The following is a 20,920-nucleotide window of genomic DNA, read 5'->3' on the forward strand; positions in this document are numbered from 1 at the left end:
ACACCCTTCAACATTTCTCCGATGAAAATAGAGACGTCTTAAAGAAAAATGAGACTTTCCAGGATCGAATAAAAAAACCAGGATGGCTTCTGTAAATCTGAGATTATCCCTGGAAAATAGGGACACTGCAGTAGGGCTTACTCATGAGTAAGGATTGTGTTGCAAAACTCAAAAAGTGCATTGCCCAAGACTTGTTAGAAGTTAACATCTGTACTAGTTGTTTTGGCCACTGTAAAGTTGGAATCAGGCCTAAGTTTTCTCTTGCTTGTTTCTTGTTATTTTTATGTAAAAAATTTTTAAAAAAGAATTCTCAAAATAAACTTTGTATGTGTGGAAATGATTTTAGGTCCCATTCACACTATCTTAGCTCAGTTTCATCATATTGAACCAATTCAGTTTTGAAAGAGTGACCCACATCACACAAAAGGATATCTAAGGGTATTTATTACTTGTTAGTCTACCCCATATTTACCTTGGCTGGAAATCTATGTAGTAGTTAGGGCTTTTCAGCTCCCCTCGTAGTGAGTCAGACCACTGGTCCCTCTATCTCAGGTTTGCCTACGACTGGCCCATCTCTTCAGGATTTCGGACATGGCCCTTTGAATTGAGCCCGGAATCTTTTGCATGCAAATCACCCACTTTACCACTGAGCTATATGGCAATTCCTCAATGAGATTGAGGGGCAGACTTCTGATGTAACAATATTTTAGAGAGGTAGAAAATCTTGGAAGCCTAAGAAGAGGTTGTTGGGTAATCAGCTAATGGAAGGACAGGACAGAAGAGTGGCCAAAACATTTTGAACAAATATGAGAGATTTGGGCCTCAAAGATAAACCAGGAAAGAATTGGCCTTATTCATTCTAGCATTTGAGATGGGTGATATGTTGATGTTAAAAGGGATTTGGAAGTACAGAAGGTATGGAAAGGTTGGTTGGATGGATGGTAGGTTAACACCAGAGCTGTGAGGTGGTCGGCACAGCATGTAGCAACTCAGCCAGCAATTGGATGAGCGGGTAACCAATCAAATGAAACAAGCAAACAAAAAACCCCTTGAAAGTGAGGACTGTGGGCAAAGGGAACAAGCAGGAAGCAGAGGTGTTGACTATCTAAATGATGAATGAAGTGACAGGGGATTGTCTGTAGGGACAAGGCTCTCCTGAGAAAGAGGAATGGGATGAAATCCAGTTGGCATCAACAACTATGTATTCACAGGAGAATCACCAGTTACAGATCTGGAAGCCTTGAAAAGACTGGTCCATAGAGTAAATACCTTTAACTTTTGCAGGATTGCCAGAGTACTTAGTTCCACAGGATGTATTTCAGGGTTGGTTAAAGGATCACATAGGTATCTTACCTTGCAAATAAAACCACAGAGCTAATCTAGCATTCAGTTTTCTCAAAATCCATTTTGACATGAAATACATTATCCAAAAAGCTCACTGCTAGACTGAAAGTAACGCAGGTGAAAATTGGTACCATCTAAGAAAGCTGGACCCCTTAAATGTAATTGTCCATTCTGAATATACAATTTCCCCTCCCCTATGCTTGGTTTGATTCAATCTAAGTGATAATATTAAGTTGAGACCATAAAAGTTTAAGAAAAACCCTTAACACTGTTCCTAGCCAATGTTCCATAGTAAAAAAATAAATAAATGTGACAGAGATCTCACTATAGATAACACATCATTTACAGTTCAGCACTCTGGATAAAATATACACACACCATCTTAATACATGTTCAATTACACAACGTGCCTAGTCTGTAAACTAGCATTCTGCTTCTCATTCACATCAAGGGAGCATGATCAATGGACAGTCTACAGTGGATTGTACCCTACAGGTCCAAACATCTTTCTCCATCATTGAGCTGCAGGATGTAAGCCTGGCCTGTGCATTCATTTTTCCTTGTGGCGAGATAGTGGCTTTTTATCTCACTGCAATGTCTAGTGTGACTGATCAAATCAAACATCAGAATGAGACAGAAGGTTTCTTTGCAACCAATGCATACTCCCAGGAACATCTGGTATTGGTGAGAAAACTCTCCACACAACCAGCAATAGCCACAAGAAAAATGGACCATGGGAATAAAGCTCCCATGCCAGCTGGTCCATATTGGGACTTGTGGGAAATTCTGCTTGCAACACAATAGTACAGTCGCTACATAGCAATGAAGCCAGCCATAGTTGGATGAGTGAAAGGAAACTGATGCAGCCTGCTCAAGATCTGTGCATTAGAGAAGCAAGTGAAGGCCCATTACTTTTTCTAAAGGTCTGCAAGGGTGTTTTTTTTAATGGCACCAGTCTTTACAATGCCCTACTTTGTTCTATTTTCTTTTGCATGGCACCTGGCTGGTTATTTCTGGAACTTACACATTTAATGAGAAAAGGCTCCCCTGCCAACTTTCAGAGGTGAGGGACTAAGAGCTTCAGATGATTCCACAGGGCTGTCATCATACCTGTGAAATCCGTGCCTTGGGACACAGGTCTGGAATCATGACCTTAAAGGACCCACCTCAGTACTTCAGTCAAGGTATCTAGCCAAATACTGAAAGAAGCAAACAACCACCACAACAACTCTCTTGCCAGGTGAAAGGGGTTGGGGGAAGGAGAGATCAAGCCATGCCGGATGAATCTGATCGAGCCTTAAGCACATACCTTGCACAAGAAGCAGCAGACAAATCCATCTTAGCATAGATGCTGAAAGGAGGACTTGTCGTTCAACTGGCAAGTCCCCTGCACTGTTTAACAAAGCATTTTTGGATGATGGAAACAGAGCTGCGTCTGCATCACTTATCACCAAGGATACTCTTTATCTTAACCAAAGGCTTGCCATCTTTCCACCTCATTAAACTAGTGATTCCCTCTAGGGAAAGGGGGGGGGGTTGGAGGGAGGGAGAGAGAAAAACAACAAATAAACCTTGAAAAGACATTGGGCCTATGAAACAGAGTCTCTGTTGGAATAGGGTGAGGGAAGCTATTCACCCCTGCAGTGCTAAGACTCCGGAAACCCTACTGCCTTGCTCCTCGACTTCAAGATAAGTCCAGAATATCCTTCACACCAAGGAACAACATGACCTCCAAAAAGAAGAAGAAGAAAAGAAGAGCATTCCTAAATGATGACTGGGAACATCTAGGCTGTGACAACAATTAGCAAATAACCAGAAGACCTGGCATGCACCCAGCAAAATGTAAGGTAAGTGAAACCCAGCTTGCAACAGAATGCTCCGACGCAATAACGACCTCATTTCAGTCTCTACTAAGATTTTTTTTTTTTTTTTTTAGCAAATTCCCAACTGAATTGTCTTTTCCATGCCCGGAACAAGCATTTCCATAAGATTGAAAAGGAAAAAAAAAAACCCAACCAGATGAAGCCTCTTAAACAACAAACCAGACTGCTGCCTTACCTGATCATTAACAAGCGTTATAAATGTGTCCTATGAAAGGACCCCCCTTCCCCACCCTCCCAAAAAAAGAAAGAAGGGAAAAAAAGGATCTAGGAATAACAGTTGTGATGAAGTGCTACCTAAGCCAGCTCTTCTGCTTGCCGGTTCGGTAAAGATTTCCAAGTATTCAAAACTGCTGCATTTCCATTGTGATGGTGGGGGGTGAGAAAAAGGAGAGGGAGGGAGAGACCTCTGCAGTATCCTTTCTGCTTCAGCTTCGGCTTCCTGTTCTAAGGCTCACTCTATGGTACCTAATACAAATCAGCAAATAGCTTGGGAAAAAAGTGAGGGGGGGGGGAGAGAATGGAGAGGGTGGAAAAGGAGCCCATCATCTTTACAGGACAGCTCCATCTACTGGCAAAATGAATGAACCTGTACTCCATTTATTTATTTATTTATTAAATCTGAAAAGCCTCTTCAGCAGAACGGCATCTTTAAAAAAACAAAAAACAAACAAACCCAAGGCTATGAATAGCCACTGTGGGCCACAATCCAGAACCATTTCAGAAGAGACCTAACTAAAAAGAGGTTATTGTTATTATTACTACTATTTAAATGCTAACATTTCCAGAATCTTTGCTTTTGTATTTTCAGTCGTTTCCCTCTCCCGTTATTTGAAGGGTTACTTTTCGTCTTTGATGCCCCAAACATCCGCAAGCGAAATTAACTCTTTGGATGATTTCAGGAAACTGCTAAACGTTGGCGTGTGCATTAAGACTGACCCCCACCCATCCCAAAACAGATCCCCCCTTCCTATTGTGTTTAGTAGAGTGGCACTTCGCTTCAGGGACAACGTACACATGCAGTAGAATCATAAAATGCTGCTTTTCTGGACTGTTCCACATTACACTGCAGGTGTGAGGGGTGGGGGGAGAGATTCCATACTTGGGGAGGGGGTGAAACAAAACTCTTACACACTGAGAAGTAGGCTAGTCTAGAAATCTTCTCCCTGATATGATAGTCTGAATAACCAGGGAGATTTCCGGGAGGAGGGAACACACAGCTATATGACACGCCTGAATGGGAGTCTGAATGGGACAGTGACTGTCCAGGAAAACCTGATTCGGCTTCTCATAGTTTGGCTGTTACCAGCGGATTCAGGAGCAGCTCATGTGGTCGGGTGGAGCTGTCCTCTCAGCACTGGTTTTGCTACAGTTTGCGTGGAAGGATTGGGGGGGGGGGTATGACAGGGTAGCAGCAAGCTCAGGGCTGTGTGGGTGCACCAGTACCTGGAGAGTGGCTGCACAGCTCCACCTCACCCCATGGGCCTCTACTAAGTTTAATTATGCGACCAAAGGTATCTATTTTTGCATTAATATCCCAACTTTCCTTCAAAAAGAGCTCAAACTGGCATACATGATTCTTCCCCCCACAACAACCCTGTGAGGTTGGTTGGGCCGAGAGTTGGTGACTGACCTCGGGCCTTTATGACTGAGTAGCGATGTGAAACCTGGTCTCCCTCACCACCCACTTCCACACAAATAGCACCATGTAATGTGACTAACCATCGCTTGTCACATCTGTGTGTATTGCAAAGCATTCTGGTAGTTGCAACCTGCTGCTCCACAAATCGATGATATCTAAAGCATTTTTTTTAAAGACACAGCTTAAAATGGACTGCACAGAATAATTAAACAGTGACAACAACAACAACAACAACAACAACAACAACAACAACAACAGGTAGTTTCATTTCCAGAACTTCCAAACACAACGTAGGAAAACAGAGTATCGTTATGATCAGAAAAGTGTTAAGTTGTGAAAAGGCTGCCTGCTACTTCTGTATGCTTGTGAAAGAACCAACCAAGGAAATGTGACTGATTCTAAGCAAGTGTTTCTGAAAAACCAAACCTTCCATACATATTAGGGTAAAAATAACAAGAATGCGAGTAAAGTCCCAAGCCTGGCCCAAGACGTTATGTTGTCCTGAAGTGAAGGGCAAGATGGCACCCTCTGTTATGCCGCATGCAGAATCCAACAGGCAGCTGAATCTTGCTTCAATGCTAACACTCAGACAATACCCTCCATCACACCTGAGGGCACCAGCATAAAGCAGTTCCAAACACTCTGAAAACAGTTTAAAACATTCAACCAGGAATTTCAGGGGTACCAAGAACAGTATATTTCAGCCAAAGAGGAATGTTTTTTAGATCCCTCCTTAAAATCAAGAATGAGGGAGACAGATGCACCTCACCAGAGAGGACTCTCCACAAACGGAGAACTGCCCCTGAAAAGGCAGTTCTGCCCTCCAGCCTCTCCCCACCATTCCCTGACCCTCAGCAGCTGCCGCCTAATGGTATGGTTGATCCTGGGAAGTTGTAAAGAAGGGGTGGGGAGCCTGGGACCATCCAGGTGGTGCTGGTCTTCAGGTCCCAGCAGCCACGTCCAGTGTGGGCAACAAGAATCATAGAAGCTATAGTCCAGCAACATCTAGAGGGCCACAAATCCCACACTCATGTAAAGCAAGTAAAAGTTAAAAACACACACACAACAAAACACTTCTATCACAATCTTGTGCTTGTTATACAGAGGTAAGCCTCACTGTATTCAGAAGGCCTACCCCTAGGTAAGTGTGCATTAAGGTACAGCGTTAGTCTCTCCTTCTCTCCATCTGTTACTTCTTGTAGAAGGAGAAAGTTTCATGAGAATTGGGGTTCCAGCTTTGTTCATGGCTATCTCATTCCCTACAGATGACTAGGACAGCAAGGTAGTAGGGCCACAATCCCTTGCATTTATACTCTCGCTTATTCAAAGATGCAGGAACGGCTCAGCATACACTTTCAGCAGCCTGAACATCGTAAGTGAGGGAGCCAGGATTGAGTTCACTTCCACATCCTGGGAAATCACCTGGTTCAGAGAATGAGTGAAATTAAGGCAATGGGACAAATCAATATGGAGAGTTGGGGCAACATAGCATCCATCAACTATAGAAAAAGAAGTGGACTCATCAGATCTGATAATCTTGTGGTATCCAGTATAATGTTACAGCCGCCTGGCTGTTTCCTTTCATTGGGTGAATTGTGGGTTAATAGTTCATAATGGCCCGTTGATGTTTCCTTCATGGGAGCCAATTTTACAGAGATGGCCTTCTGATGCCTGGCGATCTCTCTTGAGTGTTTTGAAGGATAGAGTGTGACTCCCCTGTCTATTGGGGGTGCAAGGGGCCCATAAAAAGTGTCTGCACATGAGAGAGGCTAGTGGGTGCTGCCTGCAGTTTGGAATAAGAAGAGAGAGAAGCACAGAGAGCTGGCTGAAGGCATCTCTCTTCAGGACTCTTTCCGTGGGATCTGGTGTAGGGTAGCAGATCAACTGCCATTTAGGAGTGTCAGTTGTTTGCCTCCAGCTTATTCTCTCTTTGCACATTTGTAAATAAAGCAGATAATAAAGCAAAAAGCGGTATCAGACTCCAGGGCTCTCTCTATCTCTCTTGCTCTCTTCCCCAAAAGAAACCCTACCTAGGTAGCACTGCCCCTTGGGACTTCTCCCTGCTTAGGGAAGTGTGGCACGTGCAGCAATATAAAATCACAAATGCCCGATGCTTGCTTTAATCAGTCTGACAAAGCTATGTCACAAACCCAACTGCTTCAAATGTGGGGGTTCTTAGTACTGAGTGATAAGTGCTTAGCACCCCATAAGATGAGTTAGACTATTAAGACAACTATGCAGTAGTTCTTGGTTAGGCAGAGAGCCCAGCAATAAAAATAAACTTCAGCACCCAAGATCTATAGGACTCAAGGGCCCCCGAGTTACCTATATACTTGCACTTCAGACAGAGAGAGCCTGATTGGAAAAAATGAGGTGATGGTGGTGATCAGCTATAGGGCAAGGAGTGCAGAGTAGACTATATCCAGCCTCTCTGAACACCTAATAAGCACAATTCTTGCTCTACAGAGAGGGCTCCATGTTCACGGCCCCAGAAGCTGAATCAGGAAGGGAAACACATGATGCACAGCACTTTATTTAGCTCGGCATGCATTTTCCAGCTTCCGGTTCCATCTGCCTTAATGGAGGCAGCCCCCACGACAGCAGGGGATCATCAGCAAACCAGTTGCTGCTGTGAACCTGGCCTCCCATCAGCTGTGTCACTGTGCTTCCTGGGAAGGAAAGGAGCAAGGCAGTAGTGTGGGTGCAGTGGCAGTAGTGCTGAACTGGCTTTGCCACTGCGCTTGCATCACACTGGCCCCCTCCCTCCTAGTAACCACAGCAGCATGGCTGACAGCACCCATCCAGGCTGGCCACCCCTGCCAAGTGCTGATGCCAGTGGTCCAAATGTGGAAATCTGCATCCAGAGTTGCAGGCAGGGGTGGATGTTTCTCCCCGTTTCTCAATTGTCTCATCTTAAGTTCAGCTCTCCCCATTTCCATGTCAATTTGTGGGCTAGTTTTTCTTCAAGACTGTCCACATGAAAAATTGTGCGAACTTTTGTGTACATCTCTCCTAATGTATGGATATTTGAATTATGTCAAATAGGTGCAGCTTTCTTAACAAACTTTCCTCTAATACAGAGCATAATATATCTGAATATTCTTTTCACTAACCTGCATATTTTCTGGTGCACTTTCCGCAAATGTGCACTTTGGTTGGTTACAAAATTCAGAGAAGTGTGGATTTTGAAGGACAGCTGCATTTTAGTTCACATCTTGGTTCAGGAAGTGCAGATTAGGTAAGATCACTTTAAAAATGTGAACTGGATTAATTTCCTTCCCATCCCTACTTGCAGGTAAGGACATCACCACTAACAGGTGATGGATGGTCTCAGGAAGTGCCTGGATTCAGCCCCCTCACTCCCCCCAAAAGTCGACCAGCACAATATCAGCTTTGAGTGGTATGCCATTGGTACACTCCCCCTACCAGTGTTGTGAACCTGCAGTAGATCAAATGCCAGGGAAAAATCTGAGCACAGAGACCTATTCATACATTTTGTTTGCCCTTGTGTGAACTGAGTGAATTTTACTTCACGCATCTCTTTGCCAGACAACACGAACTTATTTAATGTGTTACTTGCCTTAAAAAAAAAAAAGAACTTACGAGAATTAGATTTAATACTTTATACTCTACTGTGGGCTACTGTGTTGACAGGGGAGTTAATTTCATCACTGCTGCTTTAAATTCTCCACTTTCTTTTCACATTATTTCTTCCCCTGGGGCTGAATGCTTAGTAATTCGGAAAAGCCTGAGCTTGGCAGCACTGGAGACTGAAGCCTTTTGTGTGGCAGGACAAGTGCAGTATGGCAAGGAACATGACAAGCTTTGGCCCTGATAGGGAATGACTGAAGGGGAGGAAGGAAAATATGGATCACCTTCTGTATGCATTTACTCAGTGACCTTTGTGCTGAGGCTGCAAGTTAGGAGCCTGGTACTGAGGTCATTTTGCATGAGGAAAACCAGCATCTTATGTTCGCTTCACTTGGGACACGCAGTTAACAGCACCATAGTACATAGCACTATTATTTGTAATAATCTGGCCACATGGCCCCTGCACAACTTGGGGTCAAAAGTGGACTCTGCCACTGAGCAACCTGAATAGCCATTTGTGTATATCCCTTATTGTGTGGACAATGTCATTATGTCATTTAGTCACTAGGTGGCACTGAACTCAGGGTTATCTGGGTGGAGGTGGGAGCTGCTGCTTCTTGCTCTGTTCTTCTCAGAGGGAGAAATAAAGGTAATGAATTTATTGTATAGCTTCATGAATGTGTCATCTAAGCTAGGCTTCCTTAACCTCGGCCCTCCAGATGTTTTAGGCCTACAACTCCCATGATCCCTAGCTAGCAGGACCAGTGGTCAGGGATGATGGGAATTGTAGTCTCAAAACATCTGGAGGGCCAAGGTTGAGGAAGCCTGATCTAAGCCTTTCACCACACTAATTCACCTCATTTGTCAAAGTTCTGAACACAAACAACAAAGCACGCCTAATTCCACTCGAGTCATAGAATCAACAGAACTGGGAGGGACCTCAAAGGTCCTCCTATCCAACACACAACCAATTCAGGAAAGCCACCGCTACAACATTCTTGAAGAGCGACCATCAGCCTCTGCTTAAAAACCACTAACGAAAGAGAGTCTACCACCTTCTGAAGCATTCTGTGAAGCTACCCATATTATCAGGAACCTCTTACTAATGTTTAGTCAAAACCCAGACAGTCCTCACCAACTACACAATATTCCCCTGCTGGATCAGAAGAACACCCGTCTAGTCCCGCTTCCCATTTCCAATATCTGGCCTTTGACCATGTTAACCATGCGTTGTTGTAAGTGTCTGCTCCAGAATGGGGGTGGGAATGGGGAAGATGCCCTCAGTGAATGCCCTTGCCATCGTCACCACTTCCCATTTTCTTGACCTCTTCCTCTGAACCCAATCTGCCTCTACTGCTCTGAAGGAGAGTGCAAAGAGGTGAAGGCTGCTCCTCATTGGTCCTCATTGACCAGCTTTTGCTGGGCTAGCAGACCCACTGGAAATATCAAACCAGGGCACATTTAAGCAGGTCTTGCAAGATCACAGTTATGGCATTCTACATAAACAGGTGTGTTGTTTCTTTTGGGGGGGGGGGTGCTTTGGGAGGATAAACATATTTACCAAGAGCTGACTAACACAAGACCATTTCCCCATTTTCTAAGCCCAGTATTACGAATTCTGACTGACAGCAGCTCTCTAAGCATAGCTGTCAACTTTTCCCTTTTCTTGCGAGGAATCCTATTCGGAATAAGGGAATTTCCCTTTTAAAAAAGGGAAAAGTTGACAGCTATGTCTCTAAGGTCTCAGGCAAAAGCTTTTGTGAGCTTTGTCACCACTTTGGCAGGAATTGGATCTGAATCCTTAGCTGTACAAGGTTCATATGCACCAAAAATTTAGGTGCCCTGACCATAAATATGTCAAAAACTTTTTAGTACAGTGCAAAAATGTGCTAACAAACTGCTAAGCATAATTTACTATAGATTGGCATGGGAGATTGTATATAGCTTGACCAGCATGTTTTCTTCTATCAGCCAGTATCATAAATCTGAGGCTGAACTTCCTCAGAGTGTAGATGTAGCCCTGATTGCTGGGAAAGGGGCTTTTCAGATGAGGAATTACACTCAAGCAGACAAGTCAAGGCCTGCCCAAAATACTGGGCAGGTCAAACTGGCCTCACCTTCCACCAAAACTCCTGCCAAACATGCCAGCATCCCACCATAGAGGTTGTTCCAATGCCTACCATGCGCGCGCACACACACCCTTTCTGAATCAATAAGGGGAGCTGCAAGAGGCAACTTTTCCACAAGAATCAACCCAGCTTCACACATTTTGCCTACACCAAAAAGCAATTTTATATGTTTGTGCTGCAGTATGCAAGACAGGGAAGCCTCTTTCTATCCAGCACAATGCATGAGTAATCAGGACAGTGGACTGCCTTGGTCCCATGAGCCCAAGCAAGAGAAGGAGTCCCAGCAGGCCACTTAACAGCTGTGACAGCATGTCTGTTTGATCGCTTGCTGCCACCAAACACTGCTTGGTTCTGCATCGTTCTCAGGCTTCTGGGGCATTAATCCACTATGAAAATTTGTGTGCTATCATCTATCTATCTATCTATCTATCTATCTATCTATCTATCTATCTATCTATCTACACCACCCTTTCTCCAATTAGCCTAGGGGGGCACTCATTCTTCCTACCCCTTGTTTATTCTTTCAGCAACCATGTGAGGTAGGTTAGCTTGAAATACAGTGACTAGTCTTGGGCTGATTGACATCAGGTGCCCTTTTAAAATGTGTTGTGGAAGTGGGGGTATTATTGGGTTGTTTTTGCTTTGTGATTTTATGTTGTGAACCACCCCGAGATCTATGGGTATAGGGTGGTATACAAATTTAATAAATAAGAATAGTCCAATGAGCTTTGTGGCTATGTAAGAACTAGAACTAAAAAATAAATCACTATCAGTCTTCCTACTCCAGGAATAGGGAACCTGTGGCCCTCAATATGTTGTTGGACTCTAATTTTCATCAGCCCCAGTCAGCATGCCCAGTGATGAGGCTTGATGGGAACTGTAGCCCAGAAGCATCTGAACAGCCACCATTTTCTTATCCTTGTCCTAGTCCAACATTCTATCAACTATACAAAACTGACAGTCATGTTTATGTCTCTCCCACACTGTATTGCACCAATGTTACAGAGGTGGGCCCAAAGCTCTGGAAGTTTTGGGCTTGTGGGGAGGGAAGAATTCATTTACTTTGACATTTGAGTTTTGCATTCATTCTTCTTGAAACAGCACCTGAACAAAGCAAGCTGTTCTCACGGGAATCCCAGGCCTCCTGATACACCACAAAGTGGGGCACAGATACAGAAGAAATAAAATAACAGTTTGTTGCTTTCTTAAATTACTCTGATCTGTGCAAATAACTACAGGGACGAATCCAGATGCTTAGATGAAGCTACAGCAACAATGGCCAGACGGATATATAAAAACAATGGTCTGGTCACAAATAAATTGGGCCTGCATTTCCATTTGGTGTTGGCCTCATTCAGACACTCAAGAAGTATGTGGGGAAGGGGAGGTTTGTAGGAGGCATGTTGCACTGCCCCTGGCCCCAGTGTTTTTGCCCTGCATGCACTGCTCCAACCTTTCTGCCACACTAAAAAAATAATGTGGCTCTTTTCGGGCTTTAATCTGGGTTTTGCCTGTGAGATTTGTCAAGGCCACTGCCAGACCACAAGGCCACCAACTTTACCCATGGGACTGCCAAGCATGTGGGAGCACTGATGTGCCAAAAAAGCATCTGTACACCCATAGACATCAGTGCATCCTTACAGTACACAAGGAGTTTTTCCCCAAAGCTGAAATTGGGAAGGATGACCACCTGCATGGCGATCCATGTGTACATACACTGCTCTGTGCATAGAACCAGGAACAGCACTAAATTAATATTGAAATCTGCGACTGCTAGGTACGTAAAAGGGCAGAAATATCAGGTGACTCCTGAACAAAGAAGCTAGAACAGCTACGCATCAGTGAGTTGTTTCCTGAACCTCTCTGAATAAGCAATGCTCCTTTAGGAAAGCCACACATCCATTTATGAACACAACCCCGTGAGAACTCTGAAAAGAATGAAATGCTTGAAATTCTGATTGCACTTAAGATCTTAGAGAGCCACAAGAGATTAAGATAGGTCCTCTTGGATCAGAACAAAGGCCCATGTTGTCCAGCATCCTGTTCTTACAGGGGCCAACCAAATTGCTGTGGGGAAACCCACAAGCTGGACATGAGGGCAACAGCATTCTCTGTGTTGGCGTTCCCCAGTAAGTGGTATTCAGAGGCACACTGTGTCCAACAGGAAGTAGTATGGAGCCATCATAGCTAGTAGCCTTTGATAAACGACTTTGAAGTTTTATTTCTGTAAACCACCTGGAGGTTTTATTACATGGAATAAAGAATGAGTGAGCAAGGAGACAGCTGAATCCTCATAATCAAGGGTGGGGAACCTGTGGCATCCCTAGATGTTCCTGCACTCCAGCTTCCACCAGCCCCATCCAGCATGGCCAGTGGTCAGGGAAGATGGGAGTTTTACTCCATCAAATTTGGGGGGTATCAGGTCCTGTACCCTTGTTCAAAATGGCCTAGACTCTAAGCACTTCAATTGGCTTGCAGTGGTCAACATGAGGGATGGTTGGTTAGCTTTTGGTTTTTTGGGGAATCAAGAAAGACCTCACATCTAAAACAGCATTACATAACTTTTTTTTTTAATCAAACCAAAACCAAAACATTATATATGTATACATACATACATACCCTGCCCATCTGGCTGTGTTTTCCCAGCCACTCTGGGCAGCTCCAAACAGAATATTATTATTATTATTAATAAAAAAGCAATAAAACATCAAACATTAAAAACTTCCCTAAACAGGGCTGCCTTCAGATATCTTCTAAAAGTCAGATAGTTGTTTATTTCATTGACATCTGATGGGAGGGCATTCCACAGGGTGGCCGCCACTACCAAGAAGGCCCTCTACTTCTTTGAATCCTATATTTAATAAAGATCAGCTGGCTACAATTCTTTGGCTTAGCAAATTGACTTTGATGGTTGTGTTATATATTAAACTTGCTATCCCAGGCATATGCATTTAGGAAAAAGTTCCATGGGAACCAATGAAACTTATTCTGTGCATGTATAGGAATTTACATCACTGGTGTAAATGAATCAGCTTAATTGGCAAGTGGTATGAAATCTATATCCATAACTTCCTGCTGTATACACAATACAAATACACACACACACACACTCCTCTCAGTTACCAATAGAGAACTAGATACTGTCTCCTTCACTGCTGAGAGTAGCAAAAAATATGAAGAAGAGGAGAGGGAGGGGGAGGGGAAAATATATCCAAACCCAAGCAAAGCCTAACACTATAATCCTATGAACACACTAACCCTACTAAATCCAATGAGATATACTTCCCTGTAAACTTATACAGGATTGGGCTGTAATATATGTTGAACAGGGAACTAAACATACACCAGATTAATAGCACAAGTACTTCTATTTTACCCAAAAGCCTGTGTTGCTTACAGCCAATATAGTATCTTTTAAATATAATTTTCAGAACTAGCAAAAGAAAGCTACCCTTTTATACATAGCACAACAGTATTTCCCAAAGGGTATAATGACAGGTATCTAAGATTAGAATGGAAGTTCTTTTCCCTTAACATTTGTTGTTGGTTGTATTCCTTACCCCCCTCTTTTGTGTTATGACTATCATACAAGTATCTGGATATCCCAACAGAAAGTATTTTCATTATTTTTTTTTTTAAAAAGATAAATGGTAATTAGGCAACTTACCCCCTCCACTGATAGATGTGAAAGAATAGCAATGATGAAAATGACTTCATTGTGGATATGAAAAGAAACAGCAACGATTTACTATTTTCATTAAAAAGTGATATAAATGATATGAACAAGTGAGATGTCACTGTTACAAGGCAGGACACCCCCTTAATATCTTCATGTAGGCTAAAGATGCCTAGTCTTCCTGCAAGATAAAGCAGTATGAACGCAGCCAATCTTTCTAGAACCCAGATGCAAGCTAGCAGAATTTAATGAGTCAGTGTGCTGACTGAAGAAATTCTCCTTCCCCCCACTCCAAGATGTGTAACCGTAGCTAGCTTAAAAATAATAATTAAGCAGCATACTTGAGCTATGGTTGCACAGAACTTTTACAGGTGAGCAGTTCTTTTAAGGGACTTCTGCCCTGCCTCTTGTTATATACATATGGTCTGATTGAACAGTGCTTTGTTGCTGTCCATGGTACTGAACAATTCCTCCGAGCTTCAGGGTACAGTCCAATGTATCCTGCAGCCTCATTAAATGGTAACACGCCAGGAAAATGAGTCTGTTTGCTTGAAATTCTGTCCACAAGGCGACTGCATCAGTATTGTGCTCTTCACTACCCAAGGCCTGCTCTGCTGCAACCCAATACTGAGATTCTTCCCCCTCAAAAACAACAACCAAAAACCATAATTGGCAATAGAATCCTATTAAGGGATCAATATTCCACCCCCCTGGACTCTTGGAATAGACTTTAGCCTATTATTTGAACCCTTTTGGCTACACAAATCCATCAACTGCAAACACCATCAAAGGTACTCTCTCTGGATATCTGCAGAGCAGTCACTGGGTACAGTCTTGTCCGCAGTACACACACCCCTGTATGTATATTATGGGGATATAAATACACAGAGGTAGGAAATGACTGCTAGCCAAGTATCTTTTCTTGATTTTTTTTTACCATGAATTAATGTTACAAAGAAACACACACAGAGGCACATGCTCAAATGCAGACACAAAGCAGCTGTCTTACGAAAGAAGAAAGCACGTTTTACACATTTGAGTCCCAGGCAATGCAATGATCCACAAACTGCAGTAAATCTGCCACGTTGAATAGCCATTCCCAACAACATTCTCCCGCAACACCTCGAAGGAAATGGATTTTCTTTCATAGCTTAATCAGTCAAATCAACAGTAATTCCCCTATGGAGAGAGATGTTTGTTAAGCAAGCTCTGATGTATTATTTATTTGTTTGCAGGGTGTTTCAAAGCTGGAAAAGGACTAGCAAGAAACACACAATGCTTTTTCAAGCAAAGAAACAGATCACAAATTTCCTTTCTTAGCAATTTCTCCTCTGCATCCTAGTGCATTGCTGATAGTCATTGGTACTGGAAGGTGGGGGGTGGGGTTGAGAATCCCTCAGCATAGTTACCAGTAAATCATGCATTTTAAAAAAAATTACCCAAGTAGATGCAGCAAAAGGTCATAATCCAACTTCCATGCCCCCATGAAGCATTAGGCTGAAGCAGGAAGCCCACTAGCTTGTTCAGGCCAGTAGACTCTCTCCTACACTTGACCTAGACTGCCTTACATAATGTGGAACCAGCGCCGTATCCTGAATGTCATCCCTGGCAGGAGTAGCAAGTGCTGTCAGCAGGCTGGCTGGTAGTTTGCATGAAGATCACGGAGCTTCTCTCTCTCTCTCTCTCTCTCTCTCTCTCTCTCTCTCTCTCTCTCTCTCTCTCCTCTTTCTCTCTCCCCACCCCCCTGAAAACTGGGCTGCTCAAAGAGAAGAGGGACGATTAGCTCAGAAAAGCTGGTGTCATTCTTCCCCTGGAACGAATGACCGGGATAGACGAGAGCCTTAGCGAGGCAAGGCAGACAGCAAAATCTGCATTTGTCCTTACAGCCAACCTCACACATTCCCTGTCGTATTGTCTGGAGGACTGCATAGCTGCAGCTCATGTGAGCCAGAGAGAGGCAAGTGAGGAAAGGATATGGTGTTTGCCTGTGTTTTCTCAGTGTGGTGAGTAGAAGGCAGAGGCAGAGGAACAGAAGGTCAGAATCTTAAATGCTTTCGTTCAGTAAATTGTGCTCAGTGTGCATGTCGCAGTTGTGTCACTATAAGAGTATTCATGTGCAGATACCATCGCTCATGGACCCCATTTGGCATGTTGAGCTGAATGCATTCGATTGATTTGTATTGATTGATATGTGCAAACCTCATTCTAAAGAGGTGTGTGTGTGTGTGTAATTATTCTTGTTCATGGGGATTCCTGCCTTTAATTATTTTCTGAAGATGAGCATCTGAGAATTCCCTAGATTGCAACTGTTTTTAGAATATATTAGCACTTTCTCTGGAAGAGAGGCAAAAGGAACTAAACAGAAATAGCCACTTGGCTTGCAGCAGTTGCCAAAGACCTATACAAAATTCTATCTCTGGGTAATAGTGAGGATTGTTTGAAAGATTGTATATGATTTGAATTCCTCCTCCATTTTACTTGACAAGCGTGTAAATAAGTAGGAATGCAAAAAACAAAAACAGAAAACAAGACCCAAGCAAATGCAACTTTGTTTAACAACAACAGGAAAAGAGGAAATGTTGTCAACATGGTTATTGAACTTTACTATATGGCTCTGTTTTGGGTTGCTAATGTGTAAAGGTGAGCCAGGTGATAAATAATGTAATCCTGTAACAATGACCTTCCTGGAACAGACCAAAGGTCTTTCTAGTCCAACACTCTGCTTTCAGCAGTAGCTAGAGAGACATCCCCAGGAAGCTCAAGACCTTCCACCGCTGCCAGCATTTGGTAACTGTTGGTATACTGCCTCTGAATATGGAGGCTCCATTTCTAGTGAGTATAGTTGGTAATCATGAATGGATCCTTCTTCCATACCCTTTAAAAAGCCTTGTGTTCTATTCTAGCCACTGTGCGAGGAAACACTTTTGGGGTGTGCTCAAAACTTACCAGTCAGTTCGGTTGTTTGATCCCGAGTTGTAGTGCTTTGAAGAAAATAAAAAAGGGAGCAGAATAATCTGCACGTATGCACACTCTCTCCATATCAAAAATCAATTTATAAATCTGTTTTCCCCCCAGCTTAGTCATTTTTACCTAACCTAAAAAAATCCTCCTCCTCCTCAGCCTTTCTTCCAATACTCCAATAAATTTTACTATTTTATGTATGTTCCACATTTTAAAGGGTGTGTGTGTGTGTGTGTGTGTGTGTGTGTGTGTGTATGAGTGAGCGATGAAGATTGCACGTGGTGTTCTAATGATGGGGGCACCATATATCTGCGTAATCTTAATAAATGCAAGTTGCTGTTATATTTCCAGTCCTTTCCCTAATATTTCTAACACTCAGGGCCTGGCATTCTCATTTAGCTTTTGACCTGACATCATGACGCCAAAATCTGCTTCCTAGGTAGCTGCAATCAATGTAGATATCATTTGCCCTTAAGTCATAACCCACACCTATCATGCTGCCACTGTTTCCTTCGACCTCCTCCTCCAAACTGACTTATCCCATGAAGCCCTTGATAGAATCTCTCAATCCCCCCTTTTGTGTCATACCTGAGATGTAAGCTCATTGGGGGCAGCGGCTTGTCTTTTTGTTTGTCACTCTGTAAAGTGCCATGCACACTGATGGCGCTATCTAAACAAGCAAATTAACAATGTGGCAAATATTAGGAGCATTGTAATTAGCTTGCTGTTATTCCAATACACTTTTATTGCATCTCATCTGTCGTGCTGTTGCACATTCACCTAGTTTGGAGATCTCCTTTCAAAGCTCTCTGGTGTCTTCTTGTTGGCATCTATCTGTCTCAGGAGACAATGGAGAGTGCATCTGGAGGGGAAGTCAAAACCGATGTGTTAGCAGCAATGAAGTGACCTCCCCAGGGTGCAAGCCAGGGCAGTGTGTATGAAGGTCCTGATAGGGATGTATTTGGGTGTCTGCTGTGGACCAGAACCATCCCTACTTCAATTCCTCAGGATTTGCCACAGCCCAGTCAGAAATCCAGTTTCTAACAGTATATGCTTGTATGTTCAATCCTCCTCTTTGGAAGAACTAATGTCATTTGGTTGCGATTTCCCCACAATAAAACTTACGTTTTTACTTAATTAACGTGCCAGTGGATTAAAAACTTCTCTGTCTAAGCATGATCAAATGCTCTGTAGGTCACAGACTATTGGCAAGTAGATATATTTTGGCTTCTGGTAAGAGAAATTGCAGCATCGCTAAGGACTTAGGAAAGTTGCCTCTTTGGTGCTGCTGTTTAACCACCCTGGCATCCAGGCATATCCAAGGAGTGGGATAGCCAGGTACACTTGCCCCAGGCCTTGGAGGGCTAAGTTGGCCAGGGAGTCCTGCCAGGGGCCTCTCAGCCGAGTGGGGACTTAATGGGCTGTCCCAGGGCCTCAGACAAGCTCTGCACAGGCCTGCTGGCATCTGTCTAATAATGAAGGCAACACACACCTGCATGCATGCACACCTGTTTACTTTGCACAGCAACAAGTTGTGTCCAACATGAGGTTGGAGCTTGAGAGTGATGCATTCCTGCCAGATTCATAACCTTTGCAGAGCAGTTGGATCCTTCAGTGAGTGGGAATGAAGTCACTACTGAATTCTGCTGTGAATTCTGCTGTTTGGCATTAGTGATGTGCTAGTAGTACTCTGCCAGTGCAAGGGGTCAAAATGGGTAGAGTTGTGCTTGGTCAGAATCCTATGCTTGCTTAGAGCACTGTTTCCCAAACTACAGCACCCATCATCCTTAGATAGCAGGACCACTGGTCAGGGATGATGGGAATTGTAGTCAAAAAACAGCTGGAGGCCCAAGTTTGGGAAACACTGGCTTAGAGCTTGGTCTGGCTCCTCATGGAGCATATACTTATGCCTTCAAAAGTGGTGTCAAAAGTGAATGATCAGCAAGAGAGCATGGTACATATAAAGATGTGCTGCATGGGGACACAGCACACTGCCCTTGTGTCATGAGAGCTTAGTGCAAACCAGCGAGAACTTTGGTGTAAGGACAAGCAAACAGTCAATGTTAGCTACAAAAGAGGAAAGGCAGATAATTAACTCTCACCTGGTCTGAGAACCTTTACAGGTACTTTGCTGCAGGACTGGAGACACAAACCCTCAACAAGAAGCCCACCTTTGATCCCACAACTAGGCTACAAGAATAAGCTGTGCCACACAGGTAAGCAAAGAAGTCATCTAGTTAGGGTTAGGACTCATACTTCAAAGGGCAAACTGAACATCAGCCATCTCTTCCACCTGCTCTCCAAGGAGAGAGATGGTTGTGTAGAACATCCACTCTCATGATCACAGTGTCTTCTCCCTCCAGCCCCACACAATTAGAGGCAACTGACTTAGCAGCCTTCTGCTACTCAACAGGAAGCATCAGAGTCCCTCACACAGAGGATTGGCAAAAAAGTATGCCCCATGTCACAAAGCCACAAATCTCATAATGCAAGTAAGTCCACCCCTGCCTTCCATGCACAGGTCTTTGCATCATTTGGTGATGACTATTAGCTGCTACTTCTTGCAACTACTGGTGCAATGCTCATGATTATTATTCTTTTTTAATATTTCAGGTAAGGGCAAGGGCACACAGCACAGAATTGGGCAAACTGCAGGCAGCATTCACTGCAGCTTTTCCCAGTGGAGAGATGAAAGTTACCACCATGACTATACAGTCTCCCCCAACAGGTGGATCTCCAAATGTAGACCTCAGGAGAACTGCCACTGGGTAAGTAGGGAGCCAAGCTGTGATGTGACAGCCCTTTCTCAAGCCCTGACTCAACAACGAATGAGCACCTAGTCACCAGAATTATCCATGGGAGCTGCTTCCCATTCTTCCTTCCCACCTCCATCTTTTTCTTGTCTCCACACAGGCAACCACTGAAACTGCAGAGAAAAGGATGCTTCTCACACCCAGTGCCATGTAGAACGCAAGTGAGGCCTCCAGCAACAGCAGATCGATGTGACCAGTGAGGAGAATAAACCCAGCTGCTTCTTTTGTGATTTATTTGGTCCTAGCAGGGTTTCTGCACCTACCCAGAGTTAATTCATTCATTGCATTTATACAACACCTTTTTCTCCAAAGAGGAAGGGGGGGGGGACAAAATTTCAAAGGTACACGAAATGAGGTTTGTTTGGTTCAATATGTTTTGAAGTACATTTCCAGTTCAGGGCACGTCCAGCATACAGATGTTCTTCAGTGTCCTTATAGAGCACACTGAAAAGCATTGGCGTTTTTGAGATGCCCCTGAAGAAGCGTACTTCCAAACATGTTGAGTGTCAAATAAATATTGTTTCAGGCACCTTCAAGGTTTTATCTCCTGCTTCCCACCAACACATTTTTCATTGGAAAGTTCTGTGTCTTTCTCTTGTCTCATCTCTCTGCATTTGGATACCTCTTAAGATGTAGTAACCAAATTTTGCAAATTTTCTTGAGGCGTTCCCCCACTCTGCCTCATTTCAAAAGAAGCCTGGATTTTTTATTTTTTATTTTTAAATGCACCTTGGACCAGTGGGCAAAAATAGTGCTGATCTATTATTGGCAGAGGTCCCATCTCCTGCTCTGGAAAACAAAATGTTTCCTGACAACTGGGGGGTGGGGGGTGGAGGGTGGAATGAGCTGTGTGTGTGTGTCGCACAATGCGATTGTCTCTTCTG

General features: G+C 43.6%; 1 protein-coding gene across 4 annotated transcripts in view; it reads right to left on the reverse strand.

Moving 5' to 3' along the window:
- LOC117056231 (sodium channel protein type 1 subunit alpha) overlaps positions 1-16,180 on the reverse strand; it is a 94,028-nt gene extending 77,848 nt beyond the window's left edge. For all 4 annotated transcript variants that reach the window (XM_033166414.1, XM_033166394.1, XM_033166422.1 and 1 more), the window contains exon 1: positions 15,702-16,180. The gene's annotated coding sequence lies outside the window, so the exon portion shown is untranslated. The remainder of the gene's footprint in view (positions 1-15,701) is intronic.
- Positions 16,181-20,920: the final 4,740 nt, after the last annotated feature.

The sequence above is a fragment of the Lacerta agilis genome, chromosome 1, assembly GCF_009819535.1.
Source record: "Lacerta agilis isolate rLacAgi1 chromosome 1, rLacAgi1.pri, whole genome shotgun sequence".
In the NCBI taxonomy this organism is placed as follows: Eukaryota; Metazoa; Chordata; class Lepidosauria; order Squamata; family Lacertidae; genus Lacerta; species Lacerta agilis.